Here is an 18,577-nt window from a genome sequence, read left to right on the forward strand (position 1 = left end):
ATAAACAGTATTAGGGGAAACTCATCACCCGGGTTAGATAGTATACCTACTAAAATGATTAAAAATAACTTTAATGAATTACAACAACCCTTAATGCACATCATAAACCTGAGTATCAATACAGGAAAATTTCCAACATCATTAAAAACAGCAAAAATTATCCCTATCTACAAAGCAGGACCAAAGTCAATAATAAGCAATTATAGGCCAATCTCTCTTCTCACAGTTGTTAGTAAAATAATAGAAAAATGTGTTAAAGTTCAGCTCACAAGATACCTTGTTAGGGAAAATATTATTGCAGACGAACAATATGGATTCATTACCAACAAAAGCACCTCAGATGCTTTGTTTGACCTAACCAAAGAGATAGCTACAAAATTAGGAAATAAGAAGAAGGTTTTGATTACATTTTTAGATATAGCAAAAGCTTTTGATGCGATTGATAGGACAAAGCTTTACAAAAAACTAGAAACAATAGGAGTGAGAAATAGAGAATTGGAGTGGTTCACTAGTTATCTAGGGAATCGCTCACAAATTGTCTCAATCAATGGATCTCTTAGCAAACTATTACCAATAGAGTACGGAGTAGTCCAGGGCAGTACATTGGGCCCTCTATTGTTCTTGATTTATATTAATAATATAAGCAAATTGAAAATTAAAGGGAAACTGTTCTTGTTTGCGGATGATACGGCTGTGGTATCTGAGGGCTGCACGTGGGGTGAGGCATACAAGCACGCATCCCATGACCTTGCCAAAATTAGAAATTGGTTTGACCATAACTCTCTTACAGTTAATATTGAAAAAACCAAACATCTTCCATTTATTGGTCGACAAGATATTGACTGTGATCGCTATGTGTTAAGGATGCACACCTGTGACGATCCTCAGTCGGAGGCCTGCGGCTGTGGCATAATTGAACGGGTTGCTCATTATAAATATTTAGGAGTCATCCTGGATAGTAAATTAAGCTGGGTTCCTCATGTACAAGGGCTGAAGAACCGTTTGAGAAAATTAATCTATGCCTTCTCACGGCTGGGCCAAGTGCTTACTGTGGATCGCTGCAGGACAGTGTACTTTGCGTATGTGCAGTCTTTGCTGCAGTATGGCATTCTGGCGTGGGGAGGTGCGTCTTTAGCGGTCTTGGAGCCTCTGTCGGTCGCCCAGAGGTTGATAATTAAAACCATATTACAAAAAAACCAGCGTTTTCCCACCAATCTACTATTCAATATATTTCCAGTAATGAATGTTAGGCAGATTTTCATAAAAACTTTAGTAATTTACATTTTCAATAATAAGGACACTTTTTTCAGAGAGATTCAACACAGTCATCTAACCAGAAACCAAACAATGTCACGTTTATTTAATCCTCCTATTAGTATCAGTTTGCAAAGGCACAATTCATTTTACATTTCGCAATGGCTGTATAGAAACCTTCCTCCAGAAATAGTTGAGGCTGGGGCGGGCCGAGTCACTGTAGTGTTAGAGCACAGAATTTCTGAATGGTTAATGTATGTTGGATCGCAGGATGCAGAGAATTTAATCAAATCACCTTATGTTTGAAATTCAATTTTAATCTGTTTTTCTTACCAAACACATTTTGCAAAAAGCGATTCCGGCTGTTCTGGTGTGATGAAAATAATAATTATTAATAAATTATAAAAATAGGTATTAACTTGACTGAATCGTCAAAAATTTATCTTAACAAAAGTTAATAACTCGTGTTTTCAACAGAAAATTCCCTATTCACAGATAGAAATAAATTGGAAGTTGCATTTGTTCAAATGCTAATTAATGAATAATTATTATTAAACGAACAATTGTACGTCAAAAGTTAGATTATTTGACCAATAACTTATCCTGAAAGTTACAGCATTATATCTAAAACAGTCTCCAACTTATTGAAGGGTTCCCATACCCTTATGACTCACTCTGTATAAATTATAATATTTACATTTTCATCTAGGGAGAGCACCCTCCTGGAAACAAAATTCTATGACAGTGACAAGATTATATTTATTTATTATTCCAGTTCTATTCAGTAAGTAATTTTTGTTTGTATGATTGATCTTAAAAACTTTTTTAATTCCCGTAGCGAAGCACTGGTGCCCTGCTAGTATTTTATAAAATATAATTCGACTGCATTATTCTAACTGAAGCATGGCTTAATTACGATACTGATTTAATAAACATCGATGGTTTCAATGTGTTTAGATCATTCAATAGTATCAATAATAATGATGGTATTGTTATCTACATTGATAGTGCCCTGTCTGTTTCGTGTACTGAGCTGTGTCTGGGAGGGGTTGCCACCTGCCTGAATCTTGTTTTCGACTGGTTTGGTCTGCCTTGCAATCTCCTAGCTATTTATCGCAGTCCAAATTCTAATCAGTTGCTGTTCACAAATGCCTTGAATGATTTTTGTGGCAAGAACTTTGATAACGCTGGCCTTTCGGCAGTAATTGGCGATATTAACTGTGACATACTTAATCCAACCCCAAATATGCAATTAGATCGCTACATGGAGGTGATGTATGCAAACGGCTTAATTTCATGTATTGATAAAGTAACCCGGCCTGATAGTAATACTTGTATTGATCATATTTTTGCAAAAATACCCAACAGAACAAAATTATCATCTTTTATCTTAAAATCCGAAATAACCGATCACTATCCTATCTGCTTAAACATAATTCATAATACCGGTAGTAGTAATTGTAATAATAACAACAATAACAATAGTAATCAATTTCATTCAAAAGTATGTTGGAGCAGAGTTAAACATTGTTTGCAATTTCAGTGCTGGGATGAAGTTTTGAATACAAATGATGTTGACAAAGCTACAGATTCATTTCTCAGTATCTTGAAAACAACTTTAGAGTCTAATTCAAGCAGTACCCCGATAACTTCAAAGAACAAAAAGATAAAACCATGGATTACGTCAGGATTAGTAATATCTATTAGAATGCGCGATAAACTTAGCAAAAAAGTGCGGGCCCAACCTTTTAATCTCGATCTAAAACAAAGATATATTAGGTATAGGAACTCGCTTCACTCTTTAATAAAAAATGCTAAAAATAACTTTTATAAAAAGAAGATAGATTCCGCAGCTGGTGATCCAAGAAAATTCTGGAAAATCGTCAATGAGATTTCAGGGCGTCCAGTTGGCAAGGAGGTATTTCCAGTCGGGGCTTTTGGGCACAAAACTTGTGATTCGGCTGCCACAGCGCTTGAAACTTTAAGCGATTCTTTTAACGAATATTTCTCCTCTGTGGGAAAACAACTGACGGAGGCTCTGAACCCAGTAGGACCTGCCGAGGTGGATGATGCTGATCATGCTACTCAGTCTGTATTCAACCTACAGCCGATCAGTTCAGAAGAACTTTATGGTGTTATAAACAGTATTAGGGGAAACTCATCACCCGGGTTAGATAGTATACCTACTAAAATGATTAAAAATAACTTTAATGAATTACAACAACCCTTAATGCACATCATAAACCTGAGTATCAATACAGGAAAATTTCCAACATCATTAAAAACAGCAAAAATTATCCCTATCTACAAAGCAGGACCAAAGTCAATAATAAGCAATTATAGGCCAATCTCTCTTCTCACAGTTGTTAGTAAAATAATAGAAAAATGTGTTAAAGTTCAGCTCACAAGATACCTTGTTAGGGAAAATATTATTGCAGACGAACAATATGGATTCATTACCAACAAAAGCACCTCAGATGCTTTGTTTGACCTAACCAAAGAGATAGCTACAAAATTAGGAAATAAGAAGAAGGTTTTGATTACATTTTTAGATATAGCAAAAGCTTTTGATGCGATTGATAGGACAAAGCTTTACAAAAAACTAGAAACAATAGGAGTGAGAAATAGAGAATTGGAGTGGTTCACTAGTTATCTAGGGAATCGCTCACAAATTGTCTCAATCAATGGATCTCTTAGCAAACTATTACCAATAGAGTACGGAGTAGTCCAGGGCAGTACATTGGGCCCTCTATTGTTCTTGATTTATATTAATAATATAAGCAAATTGAAAATTAAAGGGAAACTGTTCTTGTTTGCGGATGATACGGCTGTGGTATCTGAGGGCTGCACGTGGGGTGAGGCATACAAGCACGCATCCCATGACCTTGCCAAAATTAGAAATTGGTTTGACCATAACTCTCTTACAGTTAATATTGAAAAAACCAAACATCTTCCATTTATTGGTCGACAAGATATTGACTGTGATCGCTATGTGTTAAGGATGCACACCTGTGACGATCCTCAGTCGGAGGCCTGCGGCTGTGGCATAATTGAACGGGTTGCTCATTATAAATATTTAGGAGTCATCCTGGATAGTAAATTAAGCTGGGTTCCTCATGTACAAGGGCTGAAGAACCGTTTGAGAAAATTAATCTATGCCTTCTCACGGCTGGGCCAAGTGCTTACTGTGGATCGCTGCAGGACAGTGTACTTTGCGTATGTGCAGTCTTTGCTGCAGTATGGCATTCTGGCGTGGGGAGGTGCGTCTTTAGCGGTCTTGGAGCCTCTGTCGGTCGCCCAGAGGTTGATAATTAAAACCATATTACAAAAAAACCAGCGTTTTCCCACCAATCTACTATTCAATATATTTCCAGTAATGAATGTTAGGCAGATTTTCATAAAAACTTTAGTAATTTACATTTTCAATAATAAGGACACTTTTTTCAGAGAGATTCAACACAGTCATCTAACCAGAAACCAAACAATGTCACGTTTATTTAATCCTCCTATTAGTATCAGTTTGCAAAGGCACAATTCATTTTACATTTCGCAATGGCTGTATAGAAACCTTCCTCCAGAAATAGTTGAGGCTGGGGCGGGCCGAGTCACTGTAGTGTTAGAGCACAGAATTTCTGAATGGTTAATGTATGTTGGATCGCAGGATGCAGAGAATTTAATCAAATCACCTTATGTTTGAAATTCAAATTTTAATCTGTTTTTCTTACCAAACACATTTTGCAAAAAGCGATTCCGGCTGTTCTGGTGTGATGAAAATAATAATTATTAATAAATTATAAAAATAGGTATTATTACAAGCCGATTGTCTAATTTTCTTCCAATGGATCTGTCTTTTCTTCCTTCTCAAATTCAAATTGATTTTTTTTTTCATATAATTAATCCTAAAAATATATTAAATATAATCTATTTTTATTTCATTTACCGTATGTATCTTATACTTATAGCCCAATATTTTTTATTGAACACAACTAATCTTAAGAACTGCTCCCACACACGGACGTATAGTCTATGTGGGTTCTAATATTCATTTTATAATTGTAATTGTGTTGTTAAAATTGTATGATACGTGAATAAAATAAATTGAATTGAATAAATTGAATAATTGATTATTATTTTTAGCAAGAATTAACAGTTACTATCACATCAGATATACTGGCATCAGCTGTCCTCTATGGAAGGCTAACAGAGAACCGGCAACGCAGGTCTCCTATCTTTCTCCACTGTCATTATAACTTTGACATCTTATGATACAATACAGTACCGTAGGCAAAAAGCTTTCAGCTATTAACTTTGTTACTGAATACTCAGTCACTGTACGGTACCTACCTGTTCAGTGCTGTACCTGACTCACTGGCGGATCCAGGGGGGGGGGCACAGGGGACTCGTGCCCACCCCCCAAGGATCTTATCTTTAAAAAATTAATTAACAACTATTTTTTTTGTATTTTAATACCCAATACTGTATTAATGTACAGGCTATAACCATAAAACACACACAAAGTCTTCATTAAAAACATTTAAAATTCATTGTGAAGATTGAATGAAATGAAATGGTATTGAAAGCATCAATTACTCATTGACTGAACAGTAGTTCGAATGCCCTAATTTTGCTATTTTCAGTTCCTCTTGCAAAGAAGCGGCATACTGGATTGTAAAATTGAACCTGAATTTTTTTGTGGCTGGATCAGCCACAAAAATTAGCATCTAATTCCATATTTTCGTTATATTGTACTATGTAAGTCGAGAAACAATATACGGGATGAGGGAATAGCACTGCAATCCGCAATAGCAATGATGATAATGAGCTATTTTCTTATAGACAGTAACGAATGGTCTAGTGCGTAGGGACTAGATGGCAGGGGATAGAGAAACTACAGATAGCACTTCGAAGTTGGATCACTTTTTACCATCTATTATTATAAAGAAATAAAATATAGCTTATATTGCTCTATTTGATAATAGATTATTCAGTTTCATGCATATAACCTTAAACAAAGCTTCTAGAGAGTACCCCTAAAAATTTCACACTTATGATGAACGGGCGTAGTTTCTAGGGTGGACAGGAGGGACACATCTAAGAAATAATTATTTGTGCAACTAGTGCGCAAAGTGCCACTTTGCTGCACCGAAAGAAACGTTTACGCACGAGCCGTAGGCGAGTGCGGAATGATGGTTTCTTGAGCAAAGAAACTTTGCGCACGTATTGCACATTAAATTTTTCCTACAGTTACCATAGAATGTGAAAAGTCAGTAATAGACGGTGAACTTGTCCTACCCCAAATAAAATGTTTGTTTGTGCAAATCTTTAGTATTTTTAATTCTGATAATAAATATTGCAACCATTCCACAACAGAATTATTTCAAATTCAGTCTGAATGACAATAGAATGAATATTATAAAGTTATATGAGATTCAATTATAATAATACTTCCTCTACAAGAAGTCATCAGCAAGTGTAGAAATGGCACTTGTCTGGATAATGTATGTATGTAGGCCTATTTTGAGCCATCAATGAGCCTCAAAAACATTATACTCCACCCGTGACTAACAGTTTAATATTCTCCTATCCGAAAACACCCGTGACTAACAATTTAATATTCTCCTATCCAAAAACACAAAAGTTATGCAGCAAAACTTTTCTTATACTTAAACGGTGCCCATTAATTTGGTTCATTGATTAATTTGTTTATGCGATCAAAGCTGTTAGCTTATGTTTTAATTTGTCTATTAATGTAAATAAATAAATAAATTAATAGGCCTAGGACTGATCAAGGATTAGGCTAGTGATCAGCCCTCAGGACAGTCTTCTAACCTGACCATTCTTTGAAATTTTCATGTGTAATTTTTATTCCAGTTCCAAATATCCTTAATTTTGAGTCTGAATGATATATTATATACAATTAGTGTAAAAATATAGTTTCAGCTTGTTTTTTTTTCTTGTAAATACATTAGTAAACGTGTCAATTTGGCCTTTCTGCTTTTCTGGCCAATCGCCTAGTAGCAGCATGAAACGTATAATTAAGGTTATAGGCTTACAGCATTATTTAAAACGTGATTAAATTATATTATATAGACATTACATTTACCTGAAATGCTGAACGTCAATCATTCAAGTCACTGTTGAGTAAACAATATATTGTATTGTGTTTTTGATTACGGTATTCAATAAATCTATTCTGTATTCTGATTCCAATTCATCAACGGCATTCATTGAAGTTGTTCTACGAAAATGTGAGTAGAGATGTTTCGGGGAGTTGAAGAACTGAATAACTTTTTTTAAAGTGTAAATATTTATGTTTCAAACCTAATGGATACATTATTGTTTTGAAAATATAACCTTAGTGTCAGTAATAAGAGAAACCTAACCACAAAAATAATTGAAGATATAAAAATACTTGATTCCTTGATCATAAAAATGATCGATAAATGTTTCCAATGTCTTCCAGTTAAAAATATAGGCATCTCACACATAAAAAAATCGTTCATGATAACTTGAATAGAAATAAAATACTGATATTGAATACTATCAAAACTTCTTGTTTATTTACTGTTCGTTATTCAATATCCCACGTTCCCACGGTAATAATCAGCTGTTTCACAAAAATTTCCAGCCAGAACATATTCAGGTTTACCAACATTTCTTTTACTTTGCCGCACTCTACCGTCATAAAGCGTGTTAACTATTTTGTGTTGTTATGTTGCAAATTTGGAGTGCGACAAAGTCTTTGCCGCACTCAAATCTACATTCCTGCACTGGGTGTGGGAATAAGGTATTTTGCGTACTATAATATTGTTGCGGGAATGAGCACTTTTTCGGGTAACTGTAGGAAAAAAATGTTTTATCACCCCCCCAAACATTGTAAGTTTGAATATTCAAGTAAATTTCCAAAAAAAATGTTAATAAAGTTAAAACCAAGCCTATAAAGTTGGTTGAAATAGTGCTATATTGGTGCCAAAATTTAAGCATTCCAGCTTCTTATCAGAATAATAATGAGTGTAGGCCCTCTACAAAATCTATATTATTTTTTTCAAACAATTGAGTGACAAATAAAATTATAATCCATTCTATTCTATTTGTTATTCAATCAAAAACCAATAGGTCTATGAAATTTTCAAGGGAAAATTGAAACAATAAGTGGCCTATTGATCACCAAAAAAGCTTGAATGAAACGTTTGTTTTCAAGTGGAAATTGCGTAAAAAATCGCACCAACTTGAAGGTATATTTTCAAATTTTTCCAAGGGAGACCCCCGGACCGCTCTTTGGTGGGGGGTATTCCATACCACCACACCCCCCGGTAGTGACCTGGTGCCCCCCCCCCCAAACGAAATTCCTGGATCCTCCACTGACCTGACTCACTGCATTTATATGCAGGCCGGTATATGCAGTGTGTCTGGTGCAGTACTTTGGAAAGACATCTCATAAGATCAACATAAATACAGGCGAGAAGCTCCTCGGCTATATATTTCTCCACCATAAATACAATTGGTCAGATGCATTAAAAGTAAATATTCAAGAATACAATCAAAGTTAATAGAATATAAGTAGTTTTTATTAAATTGTGATTATTGGTTTTTACTTGGTTGATCAATTCTGTTTCAACATATCATAATATTATAAATAGGCTAATCAGATTCAAATCCTCCAAGTAGGCTGTTTATTTATTTACTATGATGAATGGGGACATGAGGTATGCACAAAATGAAAGTAAACTGACAATACAAATTTATTCCATATATATTGTTTCAGAGAATCTAATCACAGTGTATGGCACGATAAATATCTCACAGCATTGCTATTTCTGGTAACACAATACAGCTGGGTAATCTAACACAATATTTTATCTGTATAAATGTTTATTCTACACAGTAACAAATAATATTATATAGGTGCACGCTCTGCTCAGCGCTCGATTATAATTACAATAACATTATTATTATTTCAATACATCAAGGCAACTATTTAAGCGAAACAGTCTAAATTAGACATTATTAAAGCTTTTTCTTATCAAAGAGACATGGATCAACTGAACAGTAGAAAACTCACATCGATTACTTACGGTATCTCTACAACAATGTAGCTTCTATTGGTTTTCTAAATGCCTGTCCAAAAGGTGAATCTTAATTGTAGGTTGACTAAATTATGGTACAGTAATCAGTAGCCTACTGTAATAGTCAATGTGATTTTTTTCAATGCAGTTACAGTTAAATGATAGTCAGTAGGCCCACTACATTATGTGTAGTCTAGTTTTCAAAAGAATATTTTGTCGGTTTTAAACACTATTTATAACGAATTTTATTTTTTATTGAAAAAAGGTTATCTAATCTCTGTATATTCAGTGGAGATGGGACAATTGCTTTATTCACGAGAGCGCTTCAGCAAAATGAGTTTCACTTTGCCAATCAGACAAACCTTAGAATAGGACTATTCATTATTATTTTAACGTTTCAAGTACCATTTGATGACTCTCATGATAGAAAAATTATAATGAACTAGTGAATTAAATTATTCCTCACGTGGCAAACAAAACAATCTAATTGCTGTCATTTTGGCTAGATTCATACTATTTTAGTATTGAAACACATATATCAAAACTAAATTTAATTCTTCAGAACATGAACAATTTTCAATGAAATATTGACAGTGCACAGTAATTACCACCTGGCGTTGGTGAGCAGTATAGAAATTTGAATAAATGAAAAAACAAATCTCAGCTTTTCAGACTCGGTTGTAGAGAAAACTGTAATTAAATTTCAAGACAGCCGCCAATCAGAAAAGCATTGTCTTCAAAAAAGCCTTTTTTGACAGACTCTTGTGGCATTTGATTAAAGTTAACCAGGTTTTTGTGCAACCGGTTCTATATCTTTAGGGAATTACATTAATGAAAATCAAACATTTTTTAAATAAATCGAGTCTGGAGTCAGTTACATCAAGAAGAAAAGGCAGCATAAGTGTTATGCTATATTCTCTTCATGGTTACAGTGAAGGCTGTCTAATCTAGTTGTTCTACTGCCGGAACAGTATGTATCATGTTTGAAGGATTGTTGTAACGTGTTTAGGTCAAAAGTCAAAAGATCATTTCGAAGGATTGAATTATAGTTGTAATATTACAAAACTAATTAAACGAGCGTTAGCGAAGTTCTCACTTTTGACTTACTAGAGCCCAAAGTCGTTTTTTGTTTATCTGTCTTTTTGTATGTTCGACAAGAACTTTAGAGAGAACTTATATCAATCAGCTTCAAATTTTGAACACAAATTCTTACAGGTCAAGTTCTTTGGACAACAAAATTGACTCACCATTCGTCCTTTTTCAGGATATAAAAGTAACATTGAAAGTGCATTAGAAAAATGTGTTTTAGTAAGCTGGGATTATTTGCATGCTATTTTTGTTATTTTTCTATTCATTAAAAAAACTGGTAGTATTTGAGAGATATGTCAGACAGACAGACTTTATGCGCCGACACATAATTTCAGCTGAATAATACACAAGATTGATCTATAAGTTCTATTATGAACTTTCTTTCGTTATAGTCTGTCTGCCTGTCTATAACATACGTGTAATTTATGGATACTACTTGTGATAGCAGTTGCTATAACAATTTTCTTTTGTTCAAAGTGTTGAAATGTGAGTAGAAGTTACTATTAATATTCACTAACACTTGATTATTCAAGTATAGGTACCGTACTCATTCATTCCATTTTTGTATAATTTATTAGTACCTTCAAATGTTGAGATCATTGAAACGGTTTGAGATATCTATGTGTGGGTTTCGCCATTAATTTCCCTTTGAAATTCTGTATCGAAATCATGTATCACATGACCACCTCCTCATTTGGTAAAAATAAAGTTGGATTCGAAATGAAGTTCGATCCATATGACGGATCCAAGATGGCGGACAAAAGTTTTGAAGCGACAGAAGTTTTTTTTTCTATTGGAATAGGATTCCCATGGAACCTACTACTGTAATATTATACTCTTGTAAAATATAATTATATTCAGCTGTTTTCATAATAATTCTCACCAACTCTGTAAATTACAAGTTGCGGATCTCAAAGATCAATACAACAGTTCATGAGCGAGCTCTTTAACCCAGGGGGTCTCTTGTTTAAATGAATTGATTTTTTAATAAATACTAACAACTACCGGTATGCTTATACTATTAAGGGCGATAGATCTGACTTTTATGTATTGTTTTAACTAATGAGACTGCAAACACCGTATTAAGAGTGAACTTTTAATAAAAAATCCAAATACTTGATCAACCTTGATCGGATTATCTCTTAATATGAGTCTTTGATGACTTAATTCATTCAGTGGCTCATAGACTTATCTTTTGATTTGATGAAATGGTTTGTATCGGGTGCCTATAATATCTAGAAAAAAAAACAGCAAATATTTTCAAGGTATGTTCAGCCATTCAATTTGATGAAGTGAGTGGCATTAGTATTTATTGTGCGTTACATTTTCTAAAATATACCGTACTTTTCTGAAATTCATGTTTTACTGGAGATGAAGGGGTTCTCTATCACAGATTAAATGCAAACTGGGAATTCAATGATTTTTCAGCCAGACTTACGTTTACAATTAAGAACAAGTGATTAACATCATCGCAGTAAGAAAGTCAATGCTACGACTAGAATTGACAGTAGCAGAAGACAAAGCTTAGTATTGTATGTCATTTCATCTGGAAAAGAATAAGGTACAGGAAAGATAGTTACCATTTCCAGCATGGTTTCATCTATGGACTTAGGATAAGATACAATATTAATAATCGTTGAATACTTCATTTTTTAAATGGGATGAATCACTGCCAATTTCAAACTGAATGTTTGATTCTACTGTCCAGCAGTAAAATCGAAAAAAGAGTGAGAAATCTTGAGATTTTCTATGGAATGCCATGGGGAGGGGCCTTAAAGGGAATTGGGCTTCAAAAAATTGAAGGCCATGAGAAAATAGTTTTTTAAAAGGTGTTTTAAGGACTTCAAAGGAATAGGTCTAAATTAGAAATTGGCAGTAATTTATTACTGATTTCTAGAGTAGCTTATTGTTCTTTGATGAGCTGTTTATAAAAAATAGCATTTGTTTAACTGATTATCCATAATGCATTCCACTTCTGCTACATTATTGTCATATCAAAGGTGATATAATAATCTACAGAAGAATAAGCACATCATAATAATTAATATATTAGTTTATATCGAAGCAGAAAGGTCCACTTCCTGAACTTTCTTATTATAAGTTGATGCACACATGTGAGCAATTTACAATAAAGTTAAGTTTTCTCTATTTTTACCTGCATTTACATTTTTCTCAATTACACAGTAATTATTTTAGTTATAATATGACACAACAATGATCACACAGGCCGTATAATACATTAAGCTGCACTGTCTGACTATAAATCTATTTTATCAACTATATCTTTTCTGACAAGCACTCTAATTATTTTTGGGTTATTTTTTTCCTATAAAAATGTAAGAAAATACATCATTCCATTTGTACATAACTGGGTCTTTCCATCGCAGCATATTCATAACAAAAATTGATTTCGATAAATATATTTTTTACAATAATTTTCTAATTTAAGCTTCAATATAGAATTATTACAGTACGCCAACATCAAGTAACAAATATTAAAGTTATTTGTGCCTCTATTTCACGATATAAGTAAGATTCAGCTATTTATAGTTTATGCCACCTCATTCTTCGTATTGTCAACTCACAAGGAAATGGTCATTTACATCTTCGTACAAAAATTTACTCTACAAGATTAGCTCCAGATTATTTGTTATAGAACTATTTGTTACAATATCTATTACTACATTATCTAGTTTTGCCAGTTTTTCTATAAGCATTTTCTCAACTGATTTTAAAATTATTGTCAAGATGGAAGATTCACATTTATTTATAATCCAATATTATTGTCATTTCAAACTGCTAAGATGTAACAAAAATAGTTCAAGATGAAAACAATGCCTTGGAAGACTAGCTTTGGAAGTCTGATTCGAATATAAACGAGGTATTGTCCCAATTATTATTATTGTGAAGCTGTTTTCTGTGACAATTACAAAGTAAGCATAAGTTGGTTGCAAATTTTGGCACACAATTTCCTTTTCTGCTAGTCACCTAGTATAGTTAAGGGCATCCAACATATCGTAACAAACGCCTACTAAAGTGGTGGTTCTAAATGTGAGCTCATTGAATGAGTACCGTAGCTTATTCTCCAAAGTTCAAACTGATTTTCAAACAATAACATTGACAAGAAAATAACGATCATATCCTCAAATGTGCCAATCATAAAAAAATTCACCCAAGAGAGTATTACATCAAAATTCCAGGATACCTCACAGTTAATAACCATGAACAGGTATTAATCATGAACTCATTGTATTAAAGAGTGGAAGTATTTGATATACTTTTGTGTTGATTTTGATTATTTGACTATATTATAGTGTTACTCTCTTGACATGAAAATAGAGTTGATTATTGGCCTATTATAATATAGGCAAGTTTTGTAAAAAATCATAAATGGCGGAGAAGCATGACGGAAATACGGTACCCAATCAGATTCAGGAGTATAATATGAAATTCAATTAATATGCTTAATGAATTATGTGAAGAAGCATCCAAATCTCCAGGGCTCAAACCACTTTTGAAACATTACCATGCGATTAAAATCCAATTGCTCATTCAATGTCTTGATTTATAATTGAATGAACATTCAGCAACTATCTCACAATCTAAATGCACATTGATAGTAATCGCACCTTTAAGAAGATGTGATGTAAAGAGAGCATGTAGGCTATATATGAAATACCACCCTTGGTTCCTTTTCGGATAGTACATTCATTTTCTATGAGTATTACTAATATCAAACATTAATTACATTTATTCTATCAGCAACACAGATTAGCACACGTTTGAAATTATCTCACACTATCTCTAATAGCAAACATTTAGACTATTTTATTAATTTAATACTCAATGTAAGAAGATCGTTATGCTTACTTATCTTACATACTAATGCACTTACAGGTTGAGTCTAACATTGAAATTTCGCTAGTTAGAAAGATTTTTATGAAATTATCACAACAAAATCAAGATTTGCAACGTATTGTACTAGTTATAATTAAGCTATTAATTATTTTTTGTCGCCCATCTTTATTGTACTAGTTAATAGAGAACTTTCATAAAAGATAAGAAGCACATCAAATAATACTGATTATCTAGTTATTTTTTTCTCTCTCTCTGTTAGATAATTATGAGATAAATCCGAACCGTACCGAAATAAAAGTCATTAATTTTAATAATAAATATATATGATCTTTACAATATTATGTTTTTCTGATCCGCTTTGATGAAAATTGAATATTATTTTGCTAATAATGATTATGATAATGTAATAGTAATGATAATGCAACTCGTAAAATACACAATAAAATTATAAAGAAATCACTTTTAATGGATAGAAATTCTGTTATAAAAATGCCAAAATCTTGAACCAAGCATATTAATAAGTTGATAACTGAATACCGGTAGGCCTACTTAATAGGTACATAACTTAGGCCTATCTCAAGAGATCAGTGTCGTTTTTAGAAATTATAGCACATTCATTCATTGTCATTTTGGATACAGTTATATTTGAAGCTTCATAAACCGAAACTATAAAAAACGATCTATAATTTAGATGAAATAACAAATATATATAGGTGACATTTTTAGTTTTTATTAAAAAGTTACTTCCAGTACCCTAGTTTTTAATCTTAGAAACTATCTGGTACAGTGTACATATATTAATACTGCATCTAAACATTTATGTCTGTATGTGATATTTATCAGAGTTACTCTCCTCTCTATTAGTTTTCTTGATTCATTCCATTCCCAAATTCATTAAAATCTTTTTCCAGTTATATTAATAAATATTTGTTCATTCATAGTATTACGAAACTTCATCAGAACTGATTCAAGGGTACAGTACATAGTGTACTCTACATATGTATATATATATTTATATTTATAGGCCCATAATAGGTACCTACTCCACTCTATTAGGTAGCCTATGAAATCCTATAAAAGTAATACAACAGATCAACATGTTTAATTGAGCTTCTGTATAGATACGATAAAATGAGTGCAAGATTGAACAAGTGATTGAACAAGATTCATTCATACAGTTGACATTCTTACCGTTATTGGCAAATGTAACCATTCACTGGATGTTACTTGTTGAAAAAAAGTTTGAGTTTTCGATATGTTGAAGATATGTTCAGCGTTCATCCAATATTATCGAGCGTTGTTGTAAACGCTGGGCCTGAGCCAGTTGGTTAACACGAGTAAAAAATAATTTATTATTGAGTTATAAGTTGCCTGGATTGAACATGAAAACACATCATTATTATGTAAGACATTGAAAAAATATTCGTTTATACGAGTTGGACTCAATTATATATTGATTGGCAAAAATTATTTTCAAAAGAGGGACGCTACTAAGAAAATCATAGCCTATTATATCATTATCTTGAATTGAATTTCTCTCTAGGGTGCTCTATCTCCTATCATTCTTGTACTAAGTCTTATCACATATAGTTAAAAATCATTAAAAAGCTCACTATCGATCTCTTATGTCATATATTTACGAGGTCAATTCATTGAAAAAGATAAAATCCATTGGAAATAAATAATTTCTAATATTCTTGGAAAAGACCTATTTTAAAATGAGCATATAGACACCCTTTTTTGATAGATTTGAACACCTCTTTAGCTCTGCATCTGTTACTTCATGGATAATTCTCAATCAACTAGAAACTTTTCTATAAAATATCCCAATAATTTCATGTGATTTTTACTTTTTACTCGTATCATTAATGTTCACTCGAGTTTCCAAAATCTGAGCTCACAATTGTTTTGCATTTTTCAGCTGATCACTCTAAAATTAATGCCTCATTTATAATATCCAAATTCCTTCAAGATCCGACGAGAGGTTCCAACTCTATCATTAATTTTCAAAATGAAAAAATAGAAATAAACGTGTATATTGGATTGTGAATTATTCACTTGAAGCTTCAAAGACATGTTATAATGCAAAAAGTTAACTTTTTAATGTTGGAAAGCTTATTGAAATCAGGAAAAAGGGAAGTTTTGCAAGTTTGGAAGTTTTTTCGGTCTGTTCTCTGCTTTCTTTTTAGTTCAATTGACAAAATTTCATTGACTTCATATCACATTAAAATTCAATCTCTTCTCTCAACCATTATCTGTTATAATATTACCCTATTAGTTTTATTATGATCCAACTTTAGGTACTCATAATTATGAATATTATAGTTTAAGTAGAATGGTGGCATTTTTGTTCAGTCCAATGTACCTACTACAAGTGTTGGAATCAATGCAATTGATTCACATACTGTAGCAATTCTACAAAGAAGTCGAGTGAGCATGATAATAAAGTAGAGCCTGCTAAAGTGAGAAAATTTTTCTTACAAAAGCGAAACTAGTTTACCATTGTAAAAATGATCCAAATTCATTATCATTAGGATATTAAAGGAAGGTTAGCCTAAAAAAAGAAATCTATCGTCAAATAAAGGAAAGAACTGGCTTATACACCTACGGGATAGGAAATTCACGAATGACGAATCATCACGTGTGAACTAGGCTACTTGAATGATCAACTTGAAATTTTGCATATAGATTCTTGATTTACCGAGAATAGTTATAGGCCTATTTTCAATTCTTCAAGATTCCATTATGTCAAATTTTCAGTTAGTTTTTCATTAGACCCTTGCGGAGCAGAGGTTAACTGCTATTGTGGTCAAGCTTGAAGTTCTCTCATTGCAATCCATAATCGCCTTCTCATACTTGGGAGGACCAGGATAGCAGGATTTCAAGGCTGTGTAATAATGGTTCCGAAAACGGTAGTTATTTTTTTGTTGATTAAAATTGATAAACTAGAAGTAGGCCTATTAGATTGATTGGAAAACAGGAAAGCAAAAATGTCTTGCCTATTCTTCCTTCTATGAATTATCACTATCTTCCAATGCTTGCTTTCAAATCAAAAAGTAATGTTCTATGATTCATCGAAATTAATAGAAATACGGTGAATAATATTGTAAGTACAAGGAACATTCAGTGATGGTACTACCTTTCAATACTTAGTGTATAATAATAGCCTCTCCTAGATGTTTAATATCACAAGTTTTCATCCTTATACTTCTTAAACGTTGTCTCTGTAAGAAAATATAATTTAAAAGGCATATTACCTGATTGCTGTATAAGATAATTTCCTTTCCAGAGAGGATTTAATCTTCATTGATTTATTTCAGTAATAAAATATCCATTAAAATTATGTATAATTGAAGTTGTATAGGTACTTGATTTGCATTCCCGAGAACTTGTACAATTGAGTAGTATCTTCCTACATACCGACAATCGATGTGTAAATAGTTAATCTCAATAACTGCTTCTAAATTTTTTGAATATAATTTAAGTATCTATAAAATTGAGCTAAAAGTTTCATTTCCGTGACAATGATTTTAATAAACTCCATTCGCCTTATTTCTTGAATTACCCTATGTGAATGAATTCAATGATGAATATTATACAATATACTCAATACTCCACTCACATTGCACATTGATTGATGTACCTAACTAAGAAGCTCAGGCACAAAGACAGATAAAGTGAAAGAGGTCGCCAATAGACGTTTTTGTCAAGTTAACAACGCAAACACATTTTGCTTCCATTACTTTCGAAAGCATTCTATTAGATAAAACATACTTTTCAAGATGTGCGAGAGGATACCTATTAGTTTATACAGTAAGTTAGTCCTATTCAAGAAATTGAGTTTTTGAGATGTATAGATTTTTCGATATTTTTGATAAACGTCAATAACTAGAAAACTATCAGTCAAAAGCTAATTCTAAGGATATGGTGGTAGAGAGGGATAAATTTTCAATGAGATTAATATAACCTGTTCTTTTGTTTGACATTTTAGAACTTTTTATGAGCGTTCAAAGTGCTTAAATTTTGGCTATGAACTCGAGTGTCGAATTCTTCAAATATTGCGCACTCATAAGAAGTCCAAAAACGTCAAACAGAGGAACAAATTCTATAAATCTTATTGGAAATTTCTTTGTCTTTCCAACCATATCCTTAGGCCTATTTCACACGATAGGAGACGTGCAACTTGAACACTGAACAGTGTTCACGTTTTTTGTCGAAGTACATTGAGTCCAATCGTGTCTTTCACATGGTGATCCCGAGCCAGGAACCACCTTTTGTTACGTCTTTTCCCCTCGAGGCACGCAGAAACC

This window comes from Nilaparvata lugens, chromosome 1 (genome assembly GCF_014356525.2).
Source record: "Nilaparvata lugens isolate BPH chromosome 1, ASM1435652v1, whole genome shotgun sequence".
Taxonomy (NCBI): domain Eukaryota; kingdom Metazoa; phylum Arthropoda; class Insecta; order Hemiptera; family Delphacidae; genus Nilaparvata; species Nilaparvata lugens.